Source organism: Talpa occidentalis, unplaced genomic scaffold (assembly GCF_014898055.3).
Source record: "Talpa occidentalis isolate TD23 unplaced genomic scaffold, MPIMG_talOcc4v2.1 talOcc4.7, whole genome shotgun sequence".
Classification (NCBI taxonomy): Eukaryota; Metazoa; Chordata; class Mammalia; order Eulipotyphla; family Talpidae; genus Talpa; species Talpa occidentalis.
Window position 1 is genome coordinate 96,339,712 of NW_023605083.1, and position 14,092 is coordinate 96,353,803.

The 14,092-nt window shown below is 36.9% G+C and overlaps 1 long non-coding RNA gene across 2 annotated transcripts in view; it reads left to right on the forward strand.

Annotated features, from left to right (window-relative positions):
- LOC119232595 (uncharacterized) overlaps nt 1-14,092 on the forward strand; it is a 122,762-nt gene that overhangs the window by 107,553 nt on the left and 1,117 nt on the right. For both annotated transcript variants that reach the window (XR_005122160.2, XR_005121980.2), the window contains one exon: nt 5,914-5,962. This is a non-coding gene — a long non-coding RNA (uncharacterized LOC119232595). The remainder of the gene's footprint in view (nt 1-5,913; nt 5,963-14,092) is intronic.

The window sequence follows — 14,092 nt, forward strand, 5'->3', positions numbered from 1 at the left end:
AACCCCAAATTCCTGGACAACTTTATTCATGAAGTGAAGATGATGAAAAGAGAAGAGTTTCCAGATATGCAAATACTCAAGTATGCAACCCATATACCTATACGGAAAAGCATTATCCAAAGCCAAGCTCAAACATAATTGGAAACTGTAATAGTTTTTAAAACTCAGAGTCAGTAATGAGAAAGTAGGAAGACTAGAAGTAAAATTTGAAATTATTCGAATATATAATTAAGCCAATTATTTAAAATAAAGTTGCAAAGCACTAGAAAACACTACAAGTAATTTTGAAATAGTAAGGGCTTTACAATGAGAAAAATAATAGCAGCTTCTAAAATCTCATATTCTGTATACATAAAATAGGAAGTAGAAAAAGAAAAGGAATTCTTTTTCCAAATGGAAGGGAATCAGTAAGTACTATTTCTTACTTGAGGCTGATAATTAAAAAGTTAAAGAATGAAGTTTTAAAAATTTTAAATTGAATTGCAATTGAATTAAAAACAGAATTTATATCTAAAGATTCCCTAAAAAAATAAATACATATAGCTCATGTAACAAAAGATAGGAAAAGAAAACCAATGTACAAGAATATAAGAAAGACTAAAGCAAAATGGCATGTGAATAATAAATGTAAATTGGAAACTGGCTAAACAAAAAAATGACAAAAGCCATCAGCTTGTATTACATAACAGAAATTAAGTATTGTGTGTAGAGGAGCACACTACAAACTAAGGAACTTAGAAGAGTTCACATTCAAAGGCTGTAAAAACATATCAGATAAAATGCAAGCTAAAGGAAATCAGATATCACAATATTAATATCAGGAAACACATCATTCAGAACAGCATTCATAGTTAAAATATATGGAAAGAATTCCGAGCAAAAAGATATTTTTCCCCCAGTGGGGACTATCCACTGGGCTCTTTTCCCAAAAAAAAATGACCAAATCAATGTATTTGAGAAAATTGTATATCCTGCCCAGGACTTATTGAGGGATGTCACACACTTAATATTTAGAAAAACATGGCAGTAAGTGGTGGGAACAAGAGCAAACAGAAGGAGTGCAGTTAGCTGCATGACAGAAGATGCTGACGTCCTGCTAAAGCTGTGCATAAATAGCCTATGAAAAATAACAGGGGAAAAATGATACCAAATGATGAATAACTCTTCATCCATAAGAATTTTAAAATATATTTTATTAAAGTCGGAGGTAATGGAACACTTTTAAAATACTGAAAAGAACTCTCAGAATTCAGATAAAGATGTTTCAGATAAATTAAAAATGAGGGGAATGTTTTACAAAAAGACCAAACTGCAAGGTATACTAAATCATGCTCTTCTGACTGAAGGGAAATGATACCAGATGCTAAATTGCATCTACAGGAAGATAAAAAGAGCACCAGAAAAAGTAAGTATGTGGGAAAATCAAAGACAACTGACTATAATTATGTAGAAGTAAATATATGTCAGTAGCACAAAGAAGAGGAGAAAAATGGAATTACGCAGCTATAAAGGTCTTAGAGTATGTGAGGTGGTATAATATTAATTTTGAATAGGTCACGATAAATTTAGGAAGAATTTTGTAGGATAACTACAAAATAATGCTAGTAAGAGATGTTAGTCATGTAGTGGTGAGCATAGCTTCCTTCCAAAATAATGCTAGTGAAAATAATACAAAAGTGTAATTAAAACATTAAGTATTAAAAATATTTATTTGACCCTCAAAAACAGGAAGATAAAGGAAAACAGAAGCAAAAAAAAAAAAAAAGTTGGAGCAAATCACTCAATAAGATTTACTTTAAACCCAAACATATCAGTAACTACATTTAATATAAATGGTCTGATCAGCCTAATTATTAGGCAAAAATTGTCATGTGTGTGTGAATATGTATATGCACACAAGACTCAATTATGTCCAGTCAATAGGAGATTCATTTTAAGTATTAAAATACAGATAAGAGGGCCTCCCCGGTGGCGCAGCGATTGAACGCTGGGTTGCGAAGCTGCCTGCTGCCTCTGCAGCACCAGTTCGATCCCTGTTCGCCTGGCGAGGGTCCCACATGGCGCGCAGACCTCTCCTGCCGCCCGCTGCTGCTCCCCTCAGCAGTGTACTTTGTCACTCTGCCTGTTCTACTCTCCACTCTGGCTCTGGTGAATTCTCTCACCCTCCCAACTTCTGACTGTACCCAGTGCTTGTATAAATAAATAAATTTAAAAAAAAAAGGTTTAAAAAAATATACAGATAAGAGAAATCAAATGATGGAAAAAAGATATACAAACATTAAGCATTGGAATGCTGGACATGACTAGAGTCCATATCAATATCAAAGCGACTTGAGATATGTAGGGACATTTTATCATGATAAAAGATAAGTCATCAGGTTTACCCTCTAGTCCCAACAACATATGTCTAATAACAGTTTGAATGTGGATGGTATCAATAAAAATGTTAAAAATACACGAAGGAAAAACTAATACAATTAAAAAGAAACGAAACAAATATGCAATTACAGTTGGAAATTTTAATATTTCCTCTATCTACAATGGATAGATATTAGAAGAAAAATGGGCCAGCAGTGAGTCTCCCTGGTGGCTCAATGGTTAAAGACACAGCACTATCCAGCTGTCTCCAGTCACTGCAACATGAGTTCAATCCCTCGCCAGGGAGCTGACCCACATGGCACAGTAGACCTCGCCTGTCTCACCCACTGCTTCCCTCAGTAGTGTATTTCAGTACATCTGCCTGTTCTGCTCCCCACTCTGTCTCTGGTGAATCCTCACACCCCCTGCTTCTCTGGCCTACACCCAAGTTCTTGTATGCATACATAAATCTTTAAAAAATATTTCAGGAAGGATGACAAAAATTGAAATACTGTCATCAACTTACTTGTTCTGATCAAAAAATTGAAAAGCACCATTTGTAACAACTATTGAATACATGCTGTTTTTAAGTGCACTTGGGATGATTATGAAGGCAAACCATATGTTGAACCATGGAACAAGTATCGATATTTTTTTAAAAGATTGCAATCTTGCAAATAATATTTTACAGTCCAAGTAGAATTAAATCGGTATCAATAACAATTAGATATCAAGAAAAGTTTAAAATATTCATAAGTTCCACACATAAGTAATCCAAAGTTTCAAAGAAGAAATCATCAGAAAATATATCAAAGTAAATTATAAACATGACATATCAATGGTTGTGGGATATAGCTAAAATAGTAAAGGGAAATTTATAGTTTTAATTGCTGATATTAAAAAGGCTTAAACCCTGGAATCTAGTTCCATATTAAAACACTCTGTAAAGAACAAATAATTGAATAAGTAAGGACAAAATTAAAATGTGGTTCTTTGAAAGGTTTAAATAGAATTGCTATAGCTTGTAGGAAGATTAATCAAGAAAAAGAAGACAACTAAATATCAGAAATGACAGAAGTAATATTACAGATCCTATAGATATTAAAAAGGATTTAATGAAGAAATTGTGGGAAACTTTATGCCAAAAATATGACTTAAATGATCTAAACATACTCCTTTTGAAACACAATTTCCCAAAACTAACTTAGGAAGAAATAGAAAAATCTGACTATCTTTAACTCTATTAAAGATACTTAATTCATAATCAAATAGCTTCCCCCAAAAAAGAAGTTCCAACTGTAGCAAACATTTAAGGAAAAAGTAATACTGATGTTATATGAACTCTTAATACAGGAGGAGGGAATAGTGAACAATTCATTTTATGAGTCCAGAATCATGCAGCTACTAAAACCAAAGCTATTGTGAGATCATTAAAATGCTGACCAATATCACTTATAAGCAGGAAACAAAACCCCTCAATTTAATATTTACATATAAAAAAGTGTATGAAAAGGATTATACCATTTTGGTTTACTCCAGGAATGTCTGGCCACTTTAACATTTGAAAATCAATCAATGTAATTAATCACATAAACAGAATACATGGGGAAAAGTTATCAAATCATGTCCATAGATACAGAATGAATTTTTTTATAATGCACCAAGCTAGGAATGAATGGAAGCTTCTTCAATTCCATAAAGACTGGTTTTGAAAACCTACAGGTAACATCATACTCAGTGGTGACATTCTGAATGCTTTCTCCCCAAGATCATATATGAAGCAAGGATAAAGGATGTATACACTTACCACTTTTATTCAGTATTGTACTGGAGGTTAGTGCAATGAGAAAAGAAAAATAAATAAAAAGCGTGAGCATGCACAGGTGTATGCATGCATGTGTGTGTGTGTGTGTGTGTGTGTGTGTATGAGTAGATACAAAGGAGTAAAGTGGTCTGTATTCACAATTGCATTTATCGTCTATATGGAAATCCTAACAAAAAGCAACTACTACATATGACAATTAGCGAAAATTAGCAAAGTCAATATACAAAATAAAATCATAAAAAATGAATTGTGTTTCTACTTGCCTGCAACAAATAATTAGGAAAATGAAATAAAAACATCACATTTACATTTGACTTAAAATAGAAAATATTTGGGGACACATTTAACCAAATATATGCACAATTTATACACAAAAATGACAAGCAGCAGTTAAAGTTAAGAGAAAGATGACCTAGATAAATGGAGAGATGTGTCATGTCTATGGTTTGGATATATTGCTAGAGATATGATCATTTCCCTTAAAATCACATATAGATTCATTATCATCGTATCAAAAGCACAACAGCATTATATTTTTAGAAATTGACAGATGATTCTAAAATTTAATAGAAATGCAAAGACCTATAGAACCCTAAACAAACCTGAACACAAAAGCACAGTCGGAGGATTTAACTGCCTGATTTTTAGATTTACTATAAAGTTGCAGCTATTAAGACAGTACAAAACTGTGTAAAAATGAAAAGGAAACTATGTCTGTGGAACAGAGCAGTGTCCAGATAGCCCCCACAGCCAGTTGTTTATGAAAGGTATTTAATCATTTCAGAGGGGAAAAAATATCTTTTCAGCAGAGAATGCTGGATCAACTAACTATCCCTATAGAAAAAAAACTGGCACGTCATCATACTAATATACACAAATTAATTTATGATGGATCATAAACTTAAAATATTAAAGCTAAAACTATGAAGTTTGTAGTAGAAAATGTAGTGAAATGTCGTCATGCCTTTACAGTAAGCAAAGATTTCTTTAAGCAAATGAAAAAGCATTAATAAGATAAAATTCATCAAAATTTAAATCTGCTTGTAAAAAAATGAGCAAGGAAATCCACAGATTGGGAGAAAATATTCAAAATAATTTGATAGCATAAGGACATAATTTAGAATTATTATGAGTAATGAAAAGACAAATTTTAAAAATAAGGAAAAGCCATGAAAAGAACTACACAAGACTTGGAACATGATTCATTATCAGAACAACACAAATTAAAACTGCATTAAGCTACCTCTGAACACCCACTAGAATAGTTAATATCAGAAAGACCTTCACCTACATGTGTTGGTAAAGATGTGAAGCAACTGAAACTGATACTTACATGGGGCGGCGGGTGTAAAATAGTAAAACTAATTGAGAAAATATGTTTGAAGTTTCTTTTAAAGTTAATCATACATCTACCCTGTGACCCAGCAGTTTGACTTTGAGGTATTTACTCAAGAGATGTCAAAACATACATCCACAAAAGGACTTTACCAGGTCAAGGAACGCTCCCCTCACCTGCTGTTAATGTTGGTGGCTGATGGCTCACAGCTGCTGCCTCTCCAGAGAATTGGCCTCAATTAATAGGTGCCACCTCATTCAAGAAGTTATACTCCCACCCTCAGAAGGATCCACACAACTGATGACTGATACAAAGTGCAGGAGGCCAGCCTCCTTGCTTCAAGAGTAATCTAAGACTTGACCTCAGACCTCATTTTACCCTTCCTCTCTCATAGGTTTTTCCTGAGAGCACTCCTGAAATAAATTAACTCCACCAGAATCCAGGTAACAGGGTCTGATTCTAGGGGCCCTAACATGGGGATGAGAGGTGACAATCCTGAGAATTTCTTGTATAGTTCTTTATAGAAGCTTTATTTGTATTTTTTTTTCTAAAAATTTTTATTTATTTATGCATACAAGAGCTGGGTACAGGCCAGCGATGTGGGAGGGTGAGAGGATTCGCCAGAGACAGAGTGGGGAGTAGAACAGGCAGATTAACTGAAATACACTGCTGAGGGGAGCAGCGGGCGAGTCAGGAGAGGTTGGCTGCTCCATATGGGTTTTTCCCTGGCCGACTGGGGATCTAACTCATGCTGCCGAGGCTGCGGATTGCTTCACAGTGTGGTGCTTAACCCCTTGCACCACCAGGGAGGCCCAAGCTTTATTTGTATTAACGAAAAACTGAAAGAAGAAAACCAAAAGCCTGGAAGGGGAAACCCACCAATACCAATTTGCAATGGATATAGAAACATCGGTACATCTTAGAATTGATTTGTACCACAGAACTGAACTGAGAGGAATGGAATGGAGCAGAATAGAATTTTATCCATAGAACTTAATACCATTAATAATTAATGCATGAACTGATACAGGGAACAAAATGTGTGATTCTCAAAGACAAAAATACTGCAACAAAGCAGACTTATTTCTTAACGATTCAAGGTTAGTCAACAGTTGGGACATGCATCAATTTAATCTCCAATGAGAATAGTAATGATCATCTCAATGGTTTCCATACCCATTAGTAATTAGAAAGGTACTGATAAAATAAGAGATTATATAAAATTCTCTCTCCTTCCCTCCTGATGAACACATGCTATATTAAAGTATAGTACACATGTTCTATAATTGTGTTTGTGGATTGGCCAAATTTTCAACTTTTTCTTGAGTAAGTTTTCATAATTTTTTTTTCACAAGTCTTTCATTCAGATTTATTTTAGTATGGGTCTTTTCTGTGGGGGATTTACTTTTACTTTTTGAATGAATGAGTTCTTTTTAATCACTATTTTTTTTTGAAAATGCATTCTTTTTTTTTTAAGACTTATTTATTTATTTATACAAGCACTGGGGTAGAGTCAGAGCACGGGAGGATAAGCGGATTCACCAGAGCCAGAGTGGGAAAAGAACAGGCAGACTGACGAAGTACACTACTGAGGGGAGCAGCAGGTGGCAGGAGAGGTCTGCGCGCCATGTGGAATCCTCACCTGGGGATCGAACCAGCGCTACAGAGGATGCGGGCAGCCTCGCAACCCAGCGCTCAACCGCTGCGCCACCAGGGAGGCCCTTAATCACTATTTTTTAAAGAATAGCATTCTTCTTGCTTAAATTATAATCTTTAATTTTTTTTAAAGATTTATTTATTTTTATACAAGAACCGGGGTATAGGCCAGATGCACAGGAGGGTGAGAGGATTTACTGGAGACAGAACACAGGGAATAGAACAGGCAGACTAGCGAAATACACTGCTGAGGGGAGCAATGGGCAAGGCAGGAGAGGTCTGCTTCGCCATGTGGGATTCTCGCCGGGATCGAACCCGCACTGCAGAGCTGCGGACAGCTTCAGAGTGCAGTGCCCAACCGCCTGCGCCACCAGGGAGGCTCTAATCTTTAAAATTTTCTCAATGTTTTTCCTGTGGTTGCCTTCCATTTTTCAATTTCTTTTTTTCTATTTTTATTTTTGATTGGAAATAGCACAATTTTTTCTATTTTACTTTTTTTAAAAAAAGAACTGAATTTTTTTAAAATAAATTTTATTTTTATATTCCCCATACAATTGCAACCCCCTTATTTTGACCCCAATCCCTCCCCTCCCCACCCCCTACCCCCCATAGAGTGTCTCTGGTTCATAGTTGTTTGTTGACTTTGATTTTCACTTTCTTATTCATTTTCCTGGTCCCTTATTTAAGTTTTCTAGATTCCTGCTATGAGGGAGACCATCCAGTATTTTTCTTTTTCTTTCTGGCTTATTTCGCTGAGCATGCTCCCTTCCAGCGCCATCCATGTTGCTGCAAATTGCATGTGTTTATCTTTTTTGAATGCTGAGTAATATTCCATGGTGTATATGTACCACATCTTCTTGATCCAGTCATCTATTTTTGGGCATTTGGGTTGTTTCCAAAGCTTAGCTATTGTAAACAGTGCTGCTATAAACATAGGGGTGCAGGTGCTCTTTGGAATTGATGTTTCTGTGTCCTTTGGGTAAATACCTAGGAGTGGAATTGCTGGATCATATGGAAGCTCTATGTTTAGTAGGTCCAGAAATCTCCACACAGCTCTCCATAGTGGTTGGACCAGTTTGCACTCCCACCAACAGTGCAGGAGAGTTCCTTTTTCTCCACATCCTCGCCAACATTTGTTGTTGCTAGTTTTTTTAATATGTGCCATTCTCACTGGTGTAAGATGGTATCGCATGGTAGTTTTGATTTGCATTTCCCTGATTACAAGTGATGTTGAACATTTTTTCATATGCCTGTTGGCCATTTGCATTTCCTCTTCAGAGAAGTTTCTTTCTAGCTCCTCTGCCCATTTTTTGACAGGATTATTTTCTTTGTTGTTGAGTCTCATCAGCTCTTTGCAGATTTTTGTGATCAGTCCTTTATCATTAGTGTTGTGTGCAAAAATGTTCTCCCAGTCGGTGGGGTTTCTCTTTGTTTTTGTTATTGTCTCTTTTGCTGTGCAGGAGCTCTTTAATTTGATGTAGTCCCAGCTGTTGATCTTTGCCTGCCAAAGCAAAGAACTGAATCTTGATTGATTCAATTATTTTCTTGTTTAGAATTAGTTTTCTTTTTTTTTCTTTTTAAAGATTTATTTATTTATTTATTCAAGCACTGGGTACAGTCAGAGTGCGGGAGGGTGAGAGAATTCACCAGAGCCAGAGCAGGGAGCAGAGCAGGCAGAAGGACCGAAGTACACTGCTGAGGGGAGCAGCGGCAGCAGGAGAGGTCTGCGCGCCATGCGGGAACCTCCTCTAGTGGCTGGGCAGCAGCTGGGGCTCAAACTGGCGCTGCAGAGGCTGCGGGCAGCTTTACAACCTAGCGCTCAACCACTGTGCCACCAGGGAGGCCCTAGAATTAGTTTTCTGATTTTGTATTTATAAATTTCCTTTTCCTGACTTGTGTGATTAGTTTCATTGCCCAGGTGAACAGCATCCTAGTTACTTAAATGGTTAGTTTTCTTACTATTTTTTGAAATGAAAGCATTAAGTCTTTACTTTTCTCATACCATTTTGACTGAATTCTAAGGTCATAATATGTAATGTTCTCAGTTTTGTTTGCATTAACTTGTTTTGTAATAGAAACCATTAATATCATTTTGTACAATATTTAAAGGACAGTGTTCTTGTCTTGCCCTCCCAAATCCTAGGTATTTGGGATTTTGTTGCTATTCTGGTGGTAAGTTTGTCAATTTCTAGTTTTATTACATGCTAACCACGTTAGGTAGCCTGTACATTCTTTCCTTTTTAGAAATTATTTTTTTTTGTATTGTAGATGCTGATCAATATAAAAATTCTTCATGGGGCTTTGTAAAGAATATGTATTCTCCAGTAGTTGAAAAATTGACATATCTAATAAATCAACCTATTTCTTTTATTATCCAATTATGTATGTTATGTCTACTTCACCAAATATGCTGTGTTAAAATCATCAACATATTTCTCTTAATGTTGTCTGCAGTTACTAGACTTTTACTTTAAATATTGTGAAGACATTTTACTTGACTAGAAAAAGTTTCATCCAATTGTGGTTGATAATTACTTTTATTGAGGTTGATAATTATCCTCAAACTGAAATGAATTATTTTCCCTTTAATGTATTTTGCCTTGCATGTTATGTACCTAATGCTAATGCTGTCACTTTTTCTCTTTTTTCTCAAACTCACTAACATTTAGCCTAATATGTTCTTCTCCATTACATATACTGTATATTTAAGTATACCCAAAGCAAAGTGTATGTGCGCATGTGTGTGTATCCCAATGTAATATTTGTTTCACAGCTGCAAGCCAGATAGGTCATTTTAAACTCTAATCTGGGTCACTCAGAGTATCCCAATTTCAGGTTCCAGAAGATTTTATTGCATTTATCTATGACCCTGGTATGTGATCCAGCAGGAGACTGCTTTTATTTATTTGTTTGTTTGTTTGTTTTTTATGCTATTGGAAAGTATGGATTTGGGTCCAGGATATTTTGCTATGAGGTCTGCAGAGATACTTTGGTTTTATTCAGCTATAGAATAGGGATAGAACCCCATCCTACCACCATAGGGATATTCTGGTGCTCACATGCTGGAATTTGCATATGGAAAGCTGATGTCGCAAATTCAATCCCCTGCCACTGTATCACAGGATGATGCAGCAGTTAAGGAAATAGCCTCTCACTGATTACCAGGAGATAGTTCTCAGCAATAATCTTCAGCAGGTACATACTTGGAAGATTGCTTAATCCCTGTGCCTCAGTTTCCTGGGAAAGAGATATTATCATTTCCTGCCTTAAAGTTGTGTTGCAAGAATAAAACAACATTTCTCTGTGCCTGGCATAGAGCAAATGCAATTAAATAGATCCTGTTAGCCCAGAGCTGTTATCCAGTTCGGTAGAATTCCTGCATCTACTGAATATGGACTTTCAGAAAGACCTTATTCTTTGATCTTCCCACACCGACTTGAAAAAACGCCACGAAACTGCCCTCAATCCCTTATGAAATGTATGTCCCCACAGGCTTCACCTCATTTTCTGTTCTATGTAGGCATCCTACAGCTTGTTTATAATCATGGATAGTGGTATTTTAAAACTAGAAGGGATATTTATCCAACCCAAATCCATCTTTTTGTAGAGAAGGAAATTGAGCTAGAAAGTTCAGACAACTTGACATAGAACTAACTTGATGCTGGAGCCAGGCCTTCTCACCCTGAGGCCAGTGTTTTTTCCACAAAGCTTGACATGTTCCAATAATATTCACAGGATTATAATGCCCTTTCATGTAGAAAATACTGGCCTGCACCCCCTTTCTCACAACTTCTGGAAAGTCCCTAAGGTTTCTGAAAATTCCTAAGAGCTTCAATTCCTATTTCTTCATCAGTTGACTTCATCTGTTCCAGGATTTCCCATCATGCATTGCATTGACCTTCTTTCATGCTGCGTTGACCTTTTCAGTTTCATTTCATTTTCAAAATGATTCTTCTTTCAGGAGCCAATTCAGTTTCCACATTCAAAAGTAAGTTCCCACTTCTTGCATTTTCTCTCTCCTGACTGCTCTCTTTTGTCCTTCTGCATTAGTTCTCTCCCCCACCTCCTCCTGATTTTTCATTATCCTGAAACTATGTTGTTAATGTGATGGCTTTTTAAAGAAGGTTTAGTTTAACAAGTATTAATTTCGAAATCCAAAAACAAAACTTGTTCTTTTCCTTTTCTCCTGCAGAGCAATTCAACTCTCAAACTTTGGGCCATCTTCCTTTGCCTCTCAACTTAGATATACCATTTGTGAGGATTTGCATTAGCTTGTGTACCAGGAAACTCCCCTCACTGAGTTGTGCAAAATGGCTGCTATGGCCCCTCAGTCACAAATATTTCCTTATCAGTTCCAGCTGGATGAGTTCCTTAATATTTCTGTCAGAAAGCACCAGGAAAGATTGTGATTGTCCTGACTTGGGCCAGGTGTTCACTCCTAGAATAAAATTTATGGCCAGAAGTGAGATTCACTCTCCTCAGACCTATGTGGCAGTCCCCGCCCCCCACCTCATGGTGATACTATGGTGGTAAATTATCTACCCCAGTCATGGAAGAATGTTCCCTGCCAGGAATAGGACGTCTGGTGCTGAAAGAGATGGGGAAGGGGTCCTGGGCAGACAAGAGTAAACTCCACTTCAGGTACCAGTATTAAGAAAAGGAGTCCCTTGGTCTGAGCCATTCTCCACATTGCTGCCATGTTAGTCTGCGAATACCATTATTCTGAATTTCTTCCATCTTCAAAAACTTCTGAAGACATCCCATGGCCCAGTTGATAAATTTGGGTTGGAGATAGTTCAAAGACAGTACCAAGATTACCTGTGACCTGCCCCCAGGTTTCCTTTAATTTTAGATCCCGTATCTCCCACTGCCCTTTTATAAAGACATTCTCTGGGACATTCTCTCGTTGCTGTGCCATAAGTGTGCTTTGTATAGTCCTGCACCTGCATTGCTATACAAGCCACTGCACCATCAAAGTGCCCCCTCCTTCATTTATGAAATCCTTACTGTTCTATAAGGTACTTCCTAACCTGATCTCTTTTGTGAAACCTCCCGAAATCACCTGCTTTCTATCACCCAGGATAGTATAGACAGAAACAAGCAGGGGAGGACAGTGGCTGTAAACAGAACTTCCTCATCTGAGTGTCAGGGGTATCAGGGAAAATACCTCCTTAGGATGCATCATTTTTTATATTAAAAAAATCAAATCCTTTTATACTTTCTCATCCCATTTAATTTTCACAAAAGAGTGTTGCACTAGATGATTGTAAGGTCCTTGCTAACTCCAAAATGCAACAAGAGAGCCTATAAAACTAAGTTTAAAACTGGCAATTGTATAGCACCTGTGATCGTATGACTTATATAAGAAATATGCATTTGATCTTTGTTCCCATTCCTGACACAGAACTTTGTAATCTCCTAAGGATAAGAAAAGATATGAATGATGAAAATGGTACAGGTAAAAGGTGACTCTTTTGTTATTCATAAGCCCCTTTCAGCCACCCCTGAGTTATGTTAAAAAGTGACTTGGAAAGCCCCTGAGAATGGGGGCTGCCAGGGAAATTAATCATGTGGTTAGAGAGTTGGAACTTTCAGCCCCACCTCCTCACATTCAGGTGGGGGCAAGGCACTGGAGGTTGAATTCATCACTAATAGCCAATACTTTCATCCATCATGTCTGTGTAATGAGGTCTCCATAAAAAACTTAGCCAGAGGGGTGGAAGGAGTCTCCAGGCTGGTGAATGAGAGGTGCCGGGAAGGTGGAAGACATGGAAAGGACATTCATGCCCCTCCCCATGTGCCAATGTATCTCTTCCATCTGACTTTTCCAAGTGTGTGCCTTCTTATAAGAAACTGGTAATCTAGTACATAAACTCTTCCTGAGTTCCGTGAGCTGTTCTAGCAAATTGTGCAATTCAAAAGAGAAATGTGGAATTGCTGTTTTGTAGCCAGTGTGTCAAAAGTACAGAAGGCCCAGGACTTGAGATTGGCCCCCACAGTGTGAATGGTCTTTGGGACTAAGTACTTTACCTGTGAGCTGTAATGCTATCTGCAACTAGATCCTATCAGAGCTGAATTGTGGGGCACCCAGCTGGTGTCACAGATAGGGTCAGTATGGAAAAAAATCTCCCTCTTGTCCACCAGAAGTGGTGTGAATAGTAGAGAGAAAAGGGGAGTTTTCCTTTCAGGACAATATGTAAATTTCCTTTCAGCACTTTAGAAAACACCCACTTCAGAAAACAGAAAGATGGTGTGTCCCTACATCACGTCCTTTCCTTTTTCAAGAGCTGTTTGGCATTTTCTTTTCAGGAAAATATAAATAAACACTTACCTCTCACAGTGCTCATGGCTCCCTTAAAAAAATGAATGGAAGAAGCAGATGGAATGCCAGCTTCTCTGCGTAGTTGGGGAGAACAGAAATAAAGTTCTTTTTTTTAATACATGTCTGTTCTCTCCAGTAGAAGCAATCAAGCTTTAGAACTGCTTTTGTAGTTTACTTTCCAAGAGGGTGGGATGGTCACAAATTCTGCCAAGGAAACAAGAAACAAAGTATAATGGATAATAGTACCAGTTTAGAAATTTGCATGCAAGGTGATTTTTAAATGATAGTTTATTAAGCATAGCATATGAATACATTTCCAAGAAATGGGCTGCACACAAAGGTGTAATGAATAGAATCATCTTCATTTCCAACATTTCATTTTGCAGCTCCATTTACTTGAAATGATCTGATGCAAAAATATATTGTACAACTTATTTCCTTTCATGAATATACTTATATACCATGAGAGAAGATAGGATCATTTTTGTTTGATAGTGGGGAAAAAGTAAGGAAACATACAAGGTAGATTTCAAGCTGAAGTCTGTGTACTGTGCTTTGTTCAGTTGTCAAATGAATGTCATATTATCTTGTGCCA